We start from the raw sequence: 20,582 nt of genomic DNA on the forward strand, positions 1-20,582 counted from the left end.
CGACAGTCCCTAGTCACCCCTGGATGGAGCTTACTGATCACCACCCCAATTGATCATTCATTATGCCAGTGAAAACATGCTCACACCTACCGTTGATATCCTCCCGACTCTAGGGATTCCCCCCCTAGAATAATTGTTTAACTGTCGCCACTCACATTAAATATCCAACCTCAAGTATTTGATCGTATCCATTCATACTATCCACTTTCATTATCATGCCTTGTTGACCCACCATATTACAATCATCTTTCTCCATCATGATGCCCTGAATCATATTTTCAGGTGGTTGATGCCTTCTTCATGTCGACTTCAACACCATCTTTGAGGATCAAGGTAGTACCTTGGGTGCTCCCCCCTTACAAGACATCCTCGGGTGGTATAGTGGGAATCATTATTTCGCATTGATGTCATCAACTCCCCTTACATTCGATACCAACAAAGGCTTTCATGTCAGGTTGGTACCGTACTTTTTGACCATTGTAGTTCTCTCATTTAGTCGAATACCCATGCATCGATTATCACCTCTCTTAGCAGAGGTTACATTTTGATGCATGGGAGGTACCCACAGTCAAAAAACCATGCATCCATGAGAACCACACTCACCGGTGCTTCACCTTTTTTTATGCATGGGGGCACCTTATTCAAACTATGTGACATAAGTGCCCTTGAGGACATAACTAGTTATCATCATTAGCCATCAACATGTCCGCCACTACAACACTGACTTGAAAAAAATATTTCCTGTATGATTGTAATACTTAGTCACTAGTCATCATAACGACTATGGGACATGCCCACCTCGTATAGACACTTTTTTTAGAGCATGGTTATGTTTATCCTCAGTGAAAGGTTTTTCTGACTCATCTCTACAACAAGTTATTCTCTCTCTCAAGAAGTTGAATAGGCTCTCAGTCAGAAAAGAAAAACATGATGTATTTCAGAAAAATAAAAACATGATGTATTTCAGATATATGTTTGCTCCTAACCTCATACATCAGGGGGCAACTGTTAACACCAAAAAACCATACACACATTTGTACAATTCAGATGGCACCCAAAATCGTCCAACAAAATTTACATTTGAAGATTTTCCAGCTGAAGGCATCATGAAGATTTAAAAATTTAAATTCTCCAAAGGTTTCATATGTAAAATTAGCTGCATGACCTATCTAAATGCCAAAATTGAAAACTACGCAACTTTTCCTTCGATAGTCGTGTGGTCAAAGAAAAATATGACTCAACGATTCGAGACCACTTCACACACTTGGAAGATGAGATTCCTTGACATGTTCCAGTCAAGGGTAGTTGAATTCAAGTTTCCCTAGAGAAATGTAACCCCCAAGGGATCCTCTTTTCCTACTCATGGGTCATTTTCTCATTAATGGATCAAGAGAGGGAAGATGGATTAGAAATTATATATAAACGGGCCATTGGAGGACCAAAGACAAGGCAATGTTATGCTGGCAAAATTGTTCTAAAAAAATCCTGAATTCCATTATGAAGAAGAAGTAGAGCATTATTGTGTTGGCAGAATTGTTTCTCAACAATCCAACACTCTAGTGTGGAGAGGATTTCACCATTGAGAGAGCCTTGATACTTCTTGTAGAGAGAGGAGAAGCTTACAAAGAGAGTAAAGAAAGGAACCTCCTTGTTGAGGATTTTTGAGCACCATTGCTCAAATAATTCTCTCCAAGTGTTTAGTATTCATCTTCTACTTTCAACAGTCAATAAAGGGAGCCCTTTTCCATTATAGTATTGACTTGTTTGCTTCATCAAGCATTATTTATGTGTTTTTTTTTAGTTTTTAGTTTCTGTTATGTATGCATTGTTCTCACCATTCACAATGCTTTGTTTCTCATGTTTGTCCACTAACAACAACCAATTTGATATATGATTTCTTTGCAAGGTGTAGGAATTTACAAGGTGAGTTCCTTAGATAGAACACCAAAGGACACTGCTTACAAACAGATCACAGATCAATACACCAGTATTCTTGACGTGGTTAAAACCCTCAAAGAGGGAAACAGTCCATGGCCTAAGCCAACGCGGCCACTTCAGGCAATTTATTATTTACATAAGCTTCTCTCATGAACGGTCACCCTACAAATGAACCTCCATGCTCTTTAAATAGAGATCATGGACCAATCGGGTGTTAAGACACGGATCAAGTGTCGATAATACCGAGGAGAGAATGAGTCGTCGGATCACTTCATGTCTAGAACATATCGTGACCGTCGGATCACTTCATGTCTAGAACATATCGTGACCATCGGATTGTAAGTTACAAATGTACATAGTAAATAAACACACTTTACCTAACTCTACACTAGACCAAGTTATACTTAACTATTTCCTATGTGTCGGGATATCCTAACATCCCCCCTTAAGAACAACTTGGGATAGGATTGAAGGATGTACAAATATGACACAATAGGAGAAGGAAGGAGGCATTAAAGCCTATCCCCCCTTAGTGACAACTTCCTGAACTCCAACCATAAATCGAAGTTTAGTAAACTTCGCCTCTGTGAGAGCCTTTGTAAATATGTCTGCAACTTGATCATCGATTGTACAATATTGCACTTCAAGAACATGGTCATGAATGAGCTTTCTGATGAAGTGCACGTGTAGTTCAATGTGTTTGTTGCGGAAAAGTTGGATTGGATCTTTGCATAGTTGAATGGCACTTTGATTATCACACCAAAGTGTAGTCGGATGTTGCTGTTGAAAACCAAACTCTGACAGGATCTAACGAAGCCACAGGGCTTCCTTACTAGCTTCTATGGCGCCACGATACTCTACTTCTATTGAAGAAAGAGAAATGGCACTTTGTTTCTTGCAATCCCATGTAATAGGTCCAAAACCAAGAGTGAAGACATAACCTGCAGTAGACTTCCGATCATCAGGGTCACCAGCCCAATCGGAATCAGTGAAACCAACCAATAGAGGAGAAGCTTTTGCACTGTAATGAATCCCAAACTGAACTATACCTCAAACATAACGAAGTATTCTTTTAGCTTCTTTCCAATGACTTTCATGTGGGTTTTGCATAAACTGAGCAATAAGGCCAATAAAAAAGGAAAGGTCAGGACGTGAATGGGTCAGATACAAAAGTTTTCCTACAAGCTGGTGGTCTAAGGTAGCATCAACTTCAAGGGAAGTACAAGTGACTAAAAGTTTCGCTCCATACTGAAAGGGAGAAGGGGCTAGCTTACAGTCTTCCATGTGAAAGTGGTGTAGAAGATCACAGGCATACTTGGACTGGGAAAGGGAAATACCTTCCTTGGATTGCAAGACTTGAAGACCAAGAAAATAATGCAAGTGTCCTAAGTCTGTCATTTCAAACTGCTTTTTAAGGCTAGACTTCACATGGTTTATAAGGTTGGGATCGCTACCAGTAAGGATAAGATCATCAACATAAAGAAAAAGAATGATAAGAGACTTACCCACTTTCTTGGTGTATATTGTTAGAATGACACCTAGAAAAGCCAGTATCTAAAAGAAAGCTATCCATTTTGGCATACCAAGCCTGAGGGGATTTCTTGAGACCATAAAGGGATTTCTTAAGCCGACATACAAGGCTAGAGTCTGTTTGTATAAAGCCACGAGGTTGTTCCATATAGATTTCTTCATGCAAGTCCGCATGCAAGAAGGCGGATTTAACATCCACCTGATGGACTTCCCATTTGAAAGAGGCAGCAAGGGAAAGACCAAGGTGGATAGAGTTCATTTTTGCAACAGGGGAGAAGGTTTCAGTATAGTTAATGCCTTCAACTTGTGAAAATCCCTTAGCAACAAGATGAGCTTTATGTTTATCAACTTTTCCCTCTGGTCCAAACTTGGTTCTGTAAACCCAGTTGCATCTAACAAGTCTTTGTCCCTTTGGAAGAGGAACAAGATCCCATGTATCATTTTCCCATAATGAACGATATTCTTCATTCATAGTTGCATCTAAATCTGGATGGCCTGATGCTTCTGCAAAGATTTCAAGATCACAATTCACTGAAGGTTGAGCCAGTAAAGAAGAGGCTCTATCGAACTGAGAACGTGTACGTCGCTAATCTGTAGGATCACCTGCAAGAGCACCTGCTGCATCCCGAGTAGCACAAACCCATTTTGGAAGTTGAGGAGCTGAAGGAGGATCTTGAGAAGGTGGGGGGGGGGATTGGCATCCTCACTGTCATCATCTGAAGAAGAAATATTTTCAGAAGTAGAAGGGATAGAGTTTAACAACCTTCAGGGTAAATGTGCATAAAAAAAAACATAATAGGAACAAAAATACAATAAACATATCAGCCATCAAAATCCATATATACCTCAGTACATTTGCACATGAAAATCAAGGGAATGAATTTTTTTTTCATTAATAAATGCAATGAACCAATCGGAGATGGGACTACCATGTTCCACCTGACCATAGATTGGTTGAGCCCAGTCCCACTTCAGCCAACCACCCCCGTGCCATATTCCAAGCATGAATGTGGGATCTCATAGAAAACATCAATGAAAACTCATCCAAGGCTTCCAAAGGACACCCACCTTAACCCATCAAACAGTGATTCCACCTCATGGTTGAACATCATCAAAAACCATCATCAGATTGGTCTCCATCCAAGCCTTCCATGGCTTCCATAGCGTTTGTCCAACCAAGGCTTCCAGAACTAGTAACTCAACCCTCAGCTTATATAGGGCTTCTAGAGCGTTTGCCCAACCAAGGCTTCCAGGACTAGTAACTCAACCGACCAAGGGCTTCCAGAGTGTTTGTCCAACCAGGGCTTCCAGGACTAGTAACTCAACCTAAGTTGTTACAGATCTTCCAGAGCATTTGTTCAACCAGGGCTTCCAGGACTAGTAACTCAACCCAAGCTATGGAAAAATGAGAACCAACCAAAACAAAGCAATGAATGTAAACCCACAATCACCAAGGCTATCTAGGAAATGGCAAGGCTAGGCAATCCACTGTTGATCCAGGCAATCCTTCATGCCAATGATAGATCACAACCAAGAAACCACATGCATGTGCCATGCATGCAAAAACTAGTGAATAAATCATACATGCAATTTGATACCTGCAAGGAAATATGATGTAGTTGTTGATGTCGATGCCTTCTTGCACTTTCATGTTCTTCCTTTGCCTTCTTACTCCAAGAATCCAAATATGCCACACCCTCCAAGAGTGTTCCAAGAAAAATCTAAGTCTCCAAGAGTATGAGAGAGAGAGAGAGAGAATAACGAGAGTGCTCCAAAGCTAAATTGACCAAGTCTTGCCCACTGATCCTCATAAGCCCTTTTATTAATGGGGCCTCTATTTTCTTCATTTTCCATTATTTTCCTTCAATTTCGTCCTCACATGCAAAATGTGACCTTTCACCTTCGTTTTCTCCTAATTTCCATTATTTTCCTTCATTTTCCTCCTCACATGCAACCTGTGACCTTTCACCTCCTTTTTCTCCTAATTTTCATTATTTTCATCAATAAATGTGACAAAATACATTTTTTCCTCTTTACTGCCTTAGCCATTTCTTTTGCCAATTTCCTTAGCCATAAACAACCAAATGAACACCCCCTAGGATGTCTTTCCCACCATTCAGCTTGGAATACGTGTCCTAGCATCTATGGTATTTATATATTTTTACATGGAATTTTCACCAGGGCTATTACATAGAGAGAGGTGGCACATCCGCTGAACTAGCCTCGTAGGTCGATATATTTTCAGCAAACTTTACATCTCTTCTAATGATAACATTTTTGGACTTAAGTGGAATAAGTCTATATCCTTTGACATCTTCAGAATATCCAACAAAAATACATTTTCACTCTTAGGTTCTAAAGCTTTATGTTTCTCATCTGGAATATGGGCCCATGCTTCACTTCCAAAAACATGAAAGTGACTTACATCTGGTTTAATTGAGCTCCATGCTTCTTGTGGAGTGATATTCTTTAAAACCTTAGTAGGAGTGCGATTTACTATGTAATTTGCACAATTAATTGCTTCTGCCCAAAAATTAATGCTAAGTCCTTTAGATTGAAGCATACAATTAGCCATTTCCTTTAAGGTTTGATTCTTCCTTTCAACTACACCATTTTGTTGTGGAGTATATGGAACAATATGTTGCATTTGAATTCCATTCTCAGTGCAAAAGTTGTCGAATTTGTTGTTAACATATTCTCTGCCATTATCAAATCTTAGCTTAATAATTTGATGTCCATATTGTTTTTCAACAAAGGCCTTAAAGGCCAAGAACATCTTAAATACTTCACTCTTGAGTTTTAAGAAGTATACCTGTTGGTATCAAATTATGACTGTCCATTTCACTTAAAAATCCTCTTTTGATTATCATTTTTGACCATTTAACCTTCATATTCCAGCTATAATCCTTAGAAACTAAATGATATGATGTCATTATCATTATTTTTAGCTTGAAATTAATTTTTGAAATTATTGTGTTAAAAATGACATTTTCCAGAAAATTACAAGAAGTTGTAACTTCCTGTAATTGCTCCATGGTTTGACATGTTGCATAACAGGTTGGCGAATTTGAAGATTGTGGGCATGAAGCTAAATGTACACGGATGGTGGATTACCTATCCACTTTCGAATTTGAAGAAAATAGGTGTCCAGTCAACGCTAGTCAAACCCAGCCACTTCAGCAGAATTTCCAGATTTTGTGAACAAAATAATTTCTATTTTGAGAATTTTTGCATAAATGAAGGAACTAATCCAATTTCGACCTTCTTGGATGTAATTAATAGAATTTTGTTAGGATAATATGGAGGAGGAATAGCTTCTTTTGTTATAGGATTTGTGATAAATAACCTATGAGGAAAGACTATGTTTCTGCTAGATTTTGGACACATGAAAGTACAGTTTATGCATTTTTAATTCCAGACTTAATACAAACTTCACTATCGAGTTTATGCCTTCAGATCCAATAGTCATATTCTTCTGAATCGTTTTTCAGTGTGCTTGTGAAGTGTTGAAGGGCCCTCATCACTACGCTGGTACACTCTGTCATCAAGTTTCTTTACTAGTTGCATAGATAGATTTAAAACTCAGAGGTTATTTTATGTGCTGTAAGGAAGGTTATGTGATTGAAGTTGTTAATTGGAAAGGATTTGCATTCGTTGTGAAAAGAGCCTTGTAAAAGGACTCAACCAATACTGATATTTCGATATTTGTTTATTAGCTTTAATTTCAAAGATAGTTCATGGTTTGATTTCCAAGTGATTCAGATTTGTAATTGTTAAATTCAATTTGCAGTTAGATAAGTGATTCTTGTAAGAGATTCAACTGTCATTGGTTTGCAACATTACTTATCTTATTTGTTGCTTGGATTAGTTAGGTGTTGAAATTGCTTTGAATTGTTATGATCCAAGGATTGGAAAGGATTCTATTAAGCAAGATTCTTGTAAGGGAATGATAGGATTTTTAACTAGTCATTAATACTCTGTTTTGTTACCTAGGCAATCAGAATTTCATTAGATTTGTTTTCATCTAAATTGATGCTTAAGTGTTTGAAAAGACAAGGAAGGACCTCTTGTAAGAGAGCATTGTTAATCTCATTTCACTAGGCTATCATTAGAACCTTAGATCCTTCTAGATCTATATACATTAGATGAGTGCCTCTAAGTGTACTTTCCCAGGTTGATAAAGGAATTAAGAGCTTAACTTACCTTAGTAAGTAAAGACCAAACAATACCCAAGTGCGTCTGGAGAAATCATCAATGAAAGTTAAGAAATACTTGTAGCCAGAGAATGAAACAATTGGAAGTGGGCCACATAAATCACTATGCACAAGATGTAAAGGGGTTGAGGCGTGCCAAGAGACACATTTTTCAAAACTGTCCCGATGATGTTTTCCGAGTACACATCCAGAACAAACACCATCTCTACAAGATACCATAGGAAGACATGTCACCATATTTTATTTACATAGATTTTAAAGGGAGCGATAGTTTAAGTGACCAAATCGCTCATGCCAAAGTTTGCTCACTTCATCTTTATGAGCAACAAATACCAAGGGAAGAGTTGATGATCTAAAGTTGTTAAACTTATACAACCTTGTAGAATCATCAGCGATGCCAGTAGCTAAAATCTGTTTAGGATCTCTTAGGCCCTTAATTACAACATCGTGAGGTGAAAATTCAATGGTTTTACCTTCACCTGAATGAGTTATCTGATATACAGATAGAAGGTTGCAGGATAAGGTTGGAACACATAATACATCATTAAATTGACCATTGTTTAGATGAACAGTTCCAGTCCCTACAACACTAAGAGATCTATCATCACCAACATATATATTTTTGGTGTTACAATCATTTAAAGAAGAAAACATGGCTTTGTTTTTGGGCATGTGATAAGAAGCTCCAGAATCAATGAGCCACTCATGAGAATGATAAGAAGAAGATACATTTAGTGCATAACTAGACCGGGATGCTTGAAAACCACATACAGAAAGTGTTATTCCTGAAGATGACTTTGAATTTGAAGAGTGCCCCAAATGGATGTTATGCTTCTTCATTGCTACTTCCAAGGCTTCCATCTTCTTAAAGCATTTGGATTCTAAGTGGTCATCTCAATTACAAAAGTGGCAATGTCTATCAGTGTTCTTCCCTTTGTTCTTATTTTCCTTATCATTTTGTTGAAATGATTTTTCATTTTGAGACTGAAATTGCTTAGGACCCTTGTTTGGTTTAAGACCATTCTTTTTATGATATTTCTTCTTAGGATTATTTGAATTTGGTTGTTGCTAGGTGGCTAAGGATTTCTTAGAAGAGTTTCCAAGATTAAGAAGACCAAGATGTAAGAGTTTTTCTTGTTCTCTTATTAGAGAATCACAAAAGGCATCAAAAGAGGGGGACTTGTAGTCTTGTCCTTGAGAAATAAAGGCTTCTCTAGTATAATGGAAGGTGGAAACAAACACGGAGTAGGCTAGTCCCAACTTAGTAAGAATGGAATAGATAAGGCTACCATCTTCTTTCTTAACCTTAACACCTTCCAAGATAAGTCTAAGGGTCTTGAACTTGGACAAAAAATCTTCAATGGAAGAAAAATTATTGGGGTCCAACGTAAGCAACTCATTTTTGAGTTGATGGGCTCTAATTTCATTTTTAATTACAAAAACTTTAGTGAGTTGTTTCATTGCTTCATTAGGGATATCAAGGTCTGCGATATGGAATCTAAGGTGTGAAGAAATAGACATCCCTATCAACCCACGTGCTTGATCTTTCCTATTTTCCCATTTGGCTGTCTTATCTTCATCTTTAGGTTTAGTTTCTTGGCCTGAGGCTATTCTGTAAAGACCTTTACTTCTAAGTAAATCCACAATGTAGGACCACCATTGGAAGTGGTTGGTGCTATCAAGAATAACTTGGCATGGAATTTCCATTTTAACATAAACTGAAACTGTAGATGCTAAAACTAAGTGTTCCAATGGAAAGATCTCGAAAAAATAGGCTGATTAAAAAAAAAACAGCTCTGAAGACGGCTTCTGAATGAAGAAGTTATGGCTTTTTGAAGAAAAGTTGTTGAAGATGCCGACGAAGTGCGTGAATGTGCGGAAGTGAATGATAATGTTATATTTAAAAAAATCCTCCCCCCCTCCACACCCCCTTCCAAACTTAATCTAATTAGCGCACTTTAAAAATGATTTTATGTGACCCACTTTTATAAATAAGTGAAAGTCACTTTTACAATGGTACTTTATGAGCTACTCACTAAACTTAAATAAAAGCTAAAGAGACTTTAGAATTATAAGTGACTCGCTTTTTATAATGGGTGAGAACACTTTTACATAAAGTAACTTTAAAACATAAGTTACATGTGCTTTTTGAAAAAGTAACTCAACAAAAAGAAAGACTTGAACACAAAACCTCTATTCTCATAAAAACACTTTGGACCAAGTGAGCAAGTTTAAAAGGTTAGTAATTTTTTTTGTTTTTTAGTCATTGAAGCTTTGGGGTGCGTGCTTACTTGAAAAATCTATTTTTGCCTACAATACAAAAAACCACACAACCCAACATGAACATGCAAAAAAAACAAACCTTATGGCTTGCGATTAGCTTCTCCCAGAAACTAAATATTTTCCTCAATGTTTCTGATTTTTTTAGATAACACTAAGGCACAGCGGAAAAGAGCATACGAATGAGAAAAATCCTTCCTTTCTGTTTCTGATTTGCCCAGATCGTACAGAATCGCGAGGCAAAGAGCATACGCAGAAATGAAAAGTATAGATTCGGTAATAAAAAAACAGATAGCTAAATAAACGGAGAGATGAATAACTAAAACTGCAAATAAAGATTGTATACCTCCAGATCTTAAAAATGACATAGCTAGGGCTACGGGAAACCTTTTCACGTGAAATGAAAGGGATTCCTCACTAGAACAAATGCTCCTAACACAATAGAGCAGTGCTTTCGGCCCGAAAGCAGTCATAAACAGTAGATCTAGGAAACGATAATCAAATGCAGTTGTACTGGCTTTGGATTTGGATCACCAACGGATGCAACCCTCAAATAGCTCTGATACCATGTAGGAATTTACAGGGTAAGTTCCTCAGATAGAACACCAAAGGACACCTCTCACAAACATATCACAAATCAATACACTAGTATTCTTGACGTGGTTAAAACCCTCAAAGAGGGAAACAGTCCACGACCTGAGCCAACGCGACCACTTCAGGCAATTTATTAATAAAAGAAAGAAAATTTACATAAGCTTCTCTCATGAATGGTCACCCTACAAATGACCCTCCATGCTCTTTAAATAGAGATCATGGACCAATCGGGTGTTAAGCCACGAATCAAGTGTCGGTAATACCGAGGAGAGAATGAACTGTCGGATCACTTCATGTCTAGAACATATCGTGACCGTCGGATTGTAAGTTACAAATTTACATAGTAAAGAAACACACTTTACCTAACTCTAAACGAGACCAAGTTAAAATTAACTATTTCCTATGTGTTGGAATATCCTAACACAAGGAAAAACCAACTGCTAAGAAGGTGTCTTTTGGTATCCCATTTCTACAAAAACATCTACATAGATGGTTTGCCTAACAAATTTAAAATGTAATCACATTGATATTAATAAAAGTACATCATTGATATAGACCAAGTTAGATAAGAGAGATGGGGGGCTAGGTCTCCATGAGTGAGAAACGGGGCTAAGGGCGCTTAAGCTAAGTTAAATATTTAATTAAATCCTAAAGTAATAATGCATATAACTTTTGTCCTAAGTTTCTAGAAAGGTGGGGAAGTGACTTCTTTGAGTTTCACTTGCCAGTTGGGAAAATACACATAAAGTGGGGTTGGAGGGTCATTCTTGATTCTACACTATCATTCACACCACTTTGACTACAATACTTTCTCTAGGGAAATTGTGACCCTATGATACTCTTACCTTGTGTATCCTAGGTGGATTTGGGTGTGCATTTATCCTTAGGTTTTTCTAGGGAAGGCTAAAGCCCTTGAGATAAAAGTGTGGGTATAGGTTCCTTGGTGTGAGGCTTGGAGGGTACTTAGAGACTCTCAAAGGAAATTGGAACTCCTAAAGCCACAAAGCTTTGATACTTCTTAGACAACCTGTGTAGCCTTGGAAGGGTAGTGGCATATCCTAAGGGATTATGGGTGCAGAGAAGGGGATGCACTACCTTAGGTTACGAAGGATGATGGTGGATGAAATATTATAGGTGGATTTTGTTCGAGTTTGGTACCTTGGATTGTATCCTTGTTTGTGATAACTACATGGCCATATTAGGGTCTGGGTGAGCCTTTGCCACAGTGGAGTCATAGCCCTAACTCAACGATAATACATTGTTGAGAGATATGGAGTAGTGAGGTCTATGGATGGGTGGAATGTCTAAGGTACGCAGTTAGTTCGTGCTTATATCTTAAAGATGAGTGTTCGAAATTACATTTATAATGTTTCTCTTGTATTTATTTTAAATATGTGCTTGTTGTTATATTTATAGTATATGTTTAATTGATGTTAGAATCATAGTTACATGTTGCACTATATAATTGCATTAAACATGTGTACACATGTTTTTAATTTAGGCACCAATGGGACATAAAGGACTAAATTGGACTTGGTACAATGACCAAGAGGGAGAAAAAATTGGTATCAAAGAATTTATGTGTTGCAATAGGTGATTGCTACCCTAGTGGGCATAATTATATATGGCATTAGAGATTATTATGAACTAATTTAAACAAAATTTTGGAAGTTGGATTTACAAGGGTTGTAATGCACCCAGAGGGTTGTTGGGTGTGTTACAAAGTGGTATCAAAGTGAAGGTTACAAGACTTAGGTTTTATGTGTTAAAACCTCACTAGAAGAAGAAGAGTTATAGTTTGTATGCTAAGTGTTCAACCAAATTCCTAAAGGAGAGAAAATGGAGAAATATGAATTTTTGACCACATATTGAAAAAGATTGAATTCAAATAATAGATGAGTTGTCAAAAGCATGAATTTTAAATTTTACAACTATAGATTGATATTATTAAGGTTGAATTGTGAAGTTTCAAAATTAGCCATGGAAGAAAATTTTCCAAAATTGGGCTAAATCCTCAATTATGTGAGAAATTCAAGGAAGGAATTGGTTTATAAATGTTGATTCGATGGATTTAGGCATCAGATTGACCATTATAAGATTGAGTTGGTGAGCATATAACATATGCAGGCACTTTCTCCTCTAAGAAAATGTTCCTGTCGGTTTGAATACATGTACATGTATTCAATATAGGGAAATATAGGGCAATATACTACATGTATTCAAACATGCAGGAACTTTCTCCTCTAAGAGAGAGTAACTAATTCCATCCTATGGTAGGGCGAGGTATATTTGGATTTTTAATTATCCAAAGACAAGTGATATCCTATGAGAGTTCAACTAGATCATCACATGAAGCATTTGGGTGCTAGTAAAAGGCTTTGTCACACACCCAAGGATTTGTAGAAACATAACATTGAATAGCTTCTTATTGTTCCTTAATTGGGATGTATTTCAATTTAAATAGTTTCATGCATTGAACAATATACACCCAAACAACTGGGAAAACCATTGAACAAGTTAAGGAAAATTCATAAATTTTTGAACTAGATCTCCTCATTTTACCCTCAGATAAAAAACTTACTGAAGATCCCTAAATACAAAAAAACAAACAAACAAACAAACAAACAAACAAACTTCATTCTAGCCTTATACAAAAACAACAATGTGTTTGAACTGGGATAACGAGCAAAGAAATTACAAGTACAAATACACGTTGAGAAGGAAATGGGAAAGTAACAAAATTGTAAATGCAAATGTGAGTTGAAAAGGAATAGGTTTTGTATTACCTCTAAGGGAGGATTACTATATAGTACTCTTAGATTAAAGAAGAAGTCACTTGTGTAATACGAAACTCCTTGTATGGTGCTCATATATTAAAGAATAAGTCAGCAGTAGTAGTAATCAAGAAGATATTACAAATGAGGCATCCTTTGTATTTATATACAATTTAAGGGTAGAGATTATGACTAGGGTATTACCCATTTGGGGATATAATAAATGGAATTCATACATGAACATTGACTAATGTAGTGGGGGTTACACTTAGAAACACAATAATATAAAACCATAAGTATAAAGTAAGGGTTTGAACATTGCCTATGTTAATGATTATAAAGTAAGGTTGTGAGCATTGACTAAGTTAGTTAGTGGGAGTTAGATTTATAAACACAATAATAATAATTATAATGTGAGGGTGACCTTGAAGCTGATTTTATCATCTTAAAAACTCTATTTATCCTAACAACAAGTAATGGAAAAAACTAAATGTATATAAATGAGAGAAGGTTTATAGAAGCCCAACTTAAATATGGGATTAGATATGTCCAAATTTAAAGAGAGTATGCTTATGTGTACCCAACTCAAATAAAATGTGGAGTTGGTTACCTAGTGCAGATACAACCAAGTGTGGCTTTATGGATGCCCAATTCAATACCACTTAAAGTGGGTTTATGGATACACAACTCAAAAACCATTGAAAGTGGATTCATGGATACCCAAGATATAGCCAACCCAAAATACAACAATTAGTGGGTTTATGAATAACCAACTTCAATATAACTAACTCAAAATACCCCATATTTAATTCAAATATCTATAAAGCCATATATAACCCCATATTGTTGGGTATACGACCAAAGCCCCACATTGACTAGAGGTGGGGAGGATCATGGATATATAAGGATGGACAAATATCTCCATTGGTATGAGGCCTTTTGGGGTAAGTCCAAAAGCAAATCCATGAGGGCTTAGGCCCAAAGTGGACAATATCATACCATTGTGGAGATATGTGGTGTCCAGAGTCCTTACAAGTGGTATCAGAGCCATGCCCCGAAGTTAGCCAAGTGGATGAATCCTCAGAATACCAAACGAAGGTGGTGGGCCCCGGTAATATCACGATGGGATCCGTGGATGAGCTCGGTTAGACAGGCGGTGTGCTCCGGATTCTTCATGGACGTGTCCTGGTCCCAACACGGTGAAGAGGAGTTGACCTGGGATAGAGCAAGCTCTCGAGGTAGGTGGTGCTCCATATAAGGCGTGTGCTTCCAACGCATTGGAGCGGAGAATCCTGGTTGGTAGAGAGTGGACGGATGGATAATCGTTTGAGGGGAGGCTCGATGGTCCTTTGTTCGAGGGGAGGATTGTTGGGTATACGACCAAAGTCCCACATTGACTAGAGGTGGGGAGGATCATGGATATATAAGGATGGACAAATATCTCCATTGGTATGAGGCCTTTTGGGGTAAGTCCAAAAGCAAATCCATGAGGGCTTAGGCCCAAAGTGGACAATATCGTGGAGATATGTGGTGTCCAGAGTCCTTACACATATGTAAGTTGGATATCTATAAACCCATTCTTATTTATATACACCTTTTTTTTTTCTCCATTACATGTGCTTGGGATAAAGAAAGTTTTTAAGATGATAAGGTAAGTTTCAAGGTCACCCTCACTTTATAATTATTATTTTGTTTCTAAATATAAATCCAACAAACTTATTCAATGTTCACAACCTCACTTTATAATCACTAAAGTAATTTAGTGAGTGTTCACACTCTCTTATAATTATTATTGTATGAGTATCTCTAAATATAGCTCTTACTAACTTAATCAATATTCATTTATTATATTCCTAAATGGTTAAAATCTAAACACATAACCTATACTTGTAAATTGTATATAAATACAAAAGAAAACTATTATTTGTAACATCATCTTTACACTATTGGTGCCTTATCCTTTAATAGAAAAACACCATTGGGCGAGTTTCAGACTCTCTAGGTAATTTTTCTTTAATCTGAGAGCACTATACGGTAATCCTCCCTACAAACTCTTTTCATTTTCGACCCATATTTGCATTTAAATTTTGTTTACTTGGTCATCTCCTTCACAACACTAGTTTGTATCTACAATTTTTTTGATCGGTTCTTTCAGTTCAAACATATTGCAATTTTGTTTATGGTGAGAATGAAACTTTTTTTGTTGTTGCATAAAGGGAGATTTAGAAACATTTTCATCTCGAGTAAAATGAGGATATTTAGTTCCAATATTAAATAATTTTCCTCCCCTCCTTCAAGGGTTTTTCCAGCTATTGGTGCATGGAAATGCCTTAAATGGAGATTCTTCCAAAGTAAGGAACAATATGAAATTATTCAACATTGTGCTTCTGTCAATTCCTAGGTGTGTAATAAATCCTCTGTGTGGCAACCAAATGCTTCATGTGATGATCCAGTTGAACTCTCACAAGATAAAATTCATCTATGAATAATTAAAAAGCAAGATATACCTCGCCCTCCCACAAGATGGGATCAGTTGCTCTCTACCAGAGAAGAAGAAACCTGTAGGTTCGAAAGTGCGGACTACATTGCTCCATATGGAAAAAGGTTAAGGTAAATGGTTGAAGTGGAAAAAAAATTGGAAGAAAATCCTTAGTATGTGAAAGAAGGGGTCTACATTTCACAGTTAAATTATCAAATTCCCTGATCACTTCATGAAGGCTATGTCAAAAAACATTGGGCCTCAATAGCTCTGAACCAAGACAAAACTTGTTGAAATGCTAAAACCAAAGTCTCTTATGATTATGAAAAATATATCTCCTCCCCCAACTTTTAAATTTGTCATCAAGGCTTCTATAAAATGATTTCTTGCTTGTGGTTTTCATATCTATATATCAAAGCATGTTGAATTGCTAATTCATTTTTTTCCATAATGGATAGTACCTGTCATTTTCATTGCATGGTGCATTGTATATTTGTATCTGTGACTATAATGTGCAATTTCATAAGCTAACAACTATCATATACCTAACTTAAGCCCACCTTCAATCTCAATCTATCAAGCAATATATAAAATCATCCAATTCAAGCAGGATATAAAAGAAATTGAAATGTTTAGCTTGGTGCAATGACATAAACATAATGGCATCAATTAAGAATCTAATTTATGTAAATTATATATAGCTAATTTTTCTTTTTTACTAGTTGTAATTCTTTCATGATTGATTTTACATTGAAGAGGTCTTGAGAGGTTCCGTTTTCATTTTTTTCTCTTTTAAAAAATATATTTGTAGAGTTGATTGTATGGGCTCATTCATTGTTATGTGTCATGTTTAACACTCTCTCCCATCCTCTTTTCTTTTTCAGGTTGTGGAAGGTGTTAATTTTAACTAACCTAACCTCCATGGTCTCATTACGAAGATGGTGTTACAAAATTTCCTCCTCCAAAGTTAACGAAATCAACTTTGGACAACATCATCACACTCATCTCGTCAAGAGATTTCCGACAATATAAATTTTATCTCAATCCAACTCTTAGATTGAAACTTATGTTCAATCAAATATCATCATATCACATGATGCCACATCAACATTGCACTACCACGTGGCATCCACATGGAATTAGATCAGTAGGTCCCACCAAACTTGACCTCGTGGTGCTTTTACATAGTTATGCTTTATATTCATCCTCAATATAAAATCTAGTGTGTGTAATATTTCCCCCTAACACATTATTTCTCAACCTTCGGATCACCAAAACTCTAGATCTACACCTTCGCAAGACCTACAATGGAGCCCACATGTTTTCATGTAATCGCCACAACTAATGTGGCATCCTCCGCCATAGCTCTCCTCACGGGTCTCGTAACACCGACGACCTTTATTTCTTTACTTCATTTCCACATTATATCCGATCCATAAGATAAATCTAATGTGCACAATATTTACCATGGTGCATTATTTATGCATCCCCCAGATCTTTCAAGCTCCCTTATGTCCATTCAATGGTATCTGGCCCTAGCTCACATCTGGGGCTCCACAAATTGGCATCTTTCCCTAAACTGCAGATATCCCAAATCTCAAATACATCATACACTCGAGTGGATCTGACCTTGAGTTGATAAAACCTCCAAGCATGCGCTACTTTGGATACTTCAACCAACTAATTAGATATATGAATTATTTCACATCCGATGCATTCCAAAAAATGAGCAAGCATACACTGACCAAATGCCTAGTCTCCCATATACATTCATTAGGCCTAAAGTACATCTGGCCTAGATTAAAAATATTGTCAATGACTTATCCAACCTTGGATATAAGTATGATTCTCTACGATACTCAAACTTAGAAATTCTAAAAATTTTAAGGGACTTTTCCCAAGCTTTCCTTGAATCCTAGTGTTGCTCAAAACACCATTTCTACAAAGTTAAAACCTATATTCAAACCCTGAACATACCAAACATTATGCATAACCATAATACCACCAAAGGACCAATCAACATGCCTATTATTAGGGACTAAAATAGGCTAGGCCATTGCAAACACTATTCTGTAAATTCAAATACAACAACATATCATACATTACATCATTTTAAGTCCCTTGCAAGGGAAATCATTCAACAATGTTTAAACAATCACAAAGCCATGTTATTCACAAATTATTAGACAATGGAAATCACAATCCATAGTAGTTTTGTCAAGCACATCTGGCAGTCATACATGGCCATATGACTAGCTCTACACTTCATGAACATATCAATAAATGCAGAGGTCTCCAAGCCCCTTATGACCATGAGAAAATACATATAAAAATGTAATCATAAATAAATAGGAATAACACATTCCTCTATTAATAGTGTTGATACACACATTGTCATATCATATAACAATCATTATTCATCATTCATAGTGCACACATGTACAAGTAAATACGCATATTTGATTAACTGGAATGACTGGGAATTGAGGGAGGGAATTCAACTCTCAACCCAACCACGGGCCAACTACATTGTCATATTTCTTGTAGTTGATCACCCACAAGCCAAATTCAGAGTTCGAAGATTTAATTGTTCAAGGGTATTCACACCAATAATTAGTCAAACAGATAATCGAAAGAGGGGTCTGATGTCCAAGTGGTTTGTCAACTACCTCCAATAGTAAGAACCACAACGACCCACTACCCAAATAGAAATCATTCACGGGTACCCAAGGCTCGGTGAAGTATTGTTCAATTCTAGGGGAATGAATACACTATATAGGTGGTTTATCACCTGGGTTTTCTAGGAAAGCACTGCAGGAGTCAAGATCCCTCTATCCAGGTGGTTTATCATCTTAGTGAGCAAGCAAATCATTCCCAAGGAAAAAACTTAGTGGTTTATCAATGCCTTTCAACAATTATCTAGGTGTCTAAGCCTATTGAATGGTTTATTAGCCTTCCAAAAACCACCGCAGTGGTTTATCAGCCCCAGGGCAAGCACTGAGTGATTCAATTATGCATTGAAAATTCACTGGCCAACCAATCACAGGAGCACACCATTGGCCTCAATAAATCACAAAGAACATTGTCCTAATTATAGAGCATTGGCTAGAGAATGCCATTTCTCCCTTGCAAAACCTCATTCGCTACCACTTTCGTGCTCTGTGTTCTATTGTCTTCTACGCATTCTCCATGTTCCTTGTTTGTGCAACTCTAATTGACCTCTCTTGTCAATCTCCTCTGCTTTTCGCCCCTTCTATTGCATGTTAACCACACCAACACTCCCTATGTGAATATGAACAACATGGACTTGTCCTTTACTGCAAGATTCCCATACACAACTTCAATGCTTGCACCAGCAGAGCCGTAAATTTGTCAGGGAGATAGGTAGTAAAATAAATGAAGTGGCTTGTGTTTATATTCAACACAAGAAAATCCTCCTCCTCATACTTGTGAATCTATGTCCACTCCTCCAACCTAGTGATTACATGTACATCCACATTATTTACATTAATTACAATTCATAGTGACATTTATAAGAGGGGTAGAAAAAAGGGTTGTCACATTCCTTTATGTTTTCCTTTACCTTTGAATATCCTTCTTTAATTCAACTTGGTTCGCTTGATTGTTGAGACCCCATTTATAAGGCTTTATGTCCCTTTTAAATTTGGAAATTTACTATGTCAAATTTGTGGTCACTGCATCTAACCTAAAAAGAATCAATATGTCATTATGCTCAAGTATAGTTTCCAACCTTCTTACTTTTATTAGATAACTTGTATCAATTTGTGAGTGTTGTCATCTTTATGAATTTTTAGACCGGCAATTATAAAATTCAAGAATCTTTTATTGCACTCCAAATCCATAATCCAAAATCATAATTCTAACACATTCTTACCAAATTTCACATGAAATTTCACAAAACATAAAAATAAAAACCTAAACCAATTTCACACAAAATTACACAAAAAATAAAAATAAAAAACCTGAAATAATTTCACACAAAATTACCAAAAAAACAAAAAATTTAAAATAATTTGACACAAAATTACATGAAAATTAAAAATAAAAATTTAGCTTCAGTGTATGTCCTCAAGGGCAATTCAATTTTCCATGGTGATGACATGAAGTATTATGTACACCATAAGATTCAAGATTCAAATTCTCAGTGGGTCAAGTCAACAAAATAAAAAAGGTCAGGTGAGGCATCCCTAGGTGAGGCATTCCTACTTGTGACGCTAGTGTGAGGGAGGACTTTGGTACCCCGAGGTTCTTGGTTCAAATCCTCCCTAGGTGAATAATGTAAACATATGTAATATGTAATATCTTACAAAACAATGTAAACATATATAATATGCTACAAATAATGTAAACATATGTAATATGTAATGTCCTACTAATCTTAAAAAAATTAACAAAATAAAAATAAAAAAACACAAAACAAAACAGAAAAACACAAAAATCTTAAACTTCTCTAATCCTTATAGTGTATTATTTTTATTTTTATTTTTTTTAAGCTTTTCTCCCCGTCTTAACATTATTGTTTCTTAAAAATAAACATGTTTTTTTATTATTCTTAAAAAATGTATACATTGAGCAAGCTACATACATGCTAGACCTAAGATGTGACATTAACTTTAGTAGAAACAGATCAATTGGTGAATGAAAGCTTAAATATAATATATAAGGTAAATGTTATTTCGGAAAGAAAAACCCAAAAAAAAAGTTAATAAAAATAATAATCAGAGCAAGTGGGTCACTGGGTTATTGTGCAGA

Source organism: Pinus tabuliformis, chromosome 8, assembly GCF_031772625.1.
Source record: "Pinus tabuliformis cultivar Carrire ecotype Pingquan chromosome 8, CPIR1, whole genome shotgun sequence".
In the NCBI taxonomy this organism is placed as follows: Eukaryota; Viridiplantae; Streptophyta; class Pinopsida; order Pinales; family Pinaceae; genus Pinus; species Pinus tabuliformis.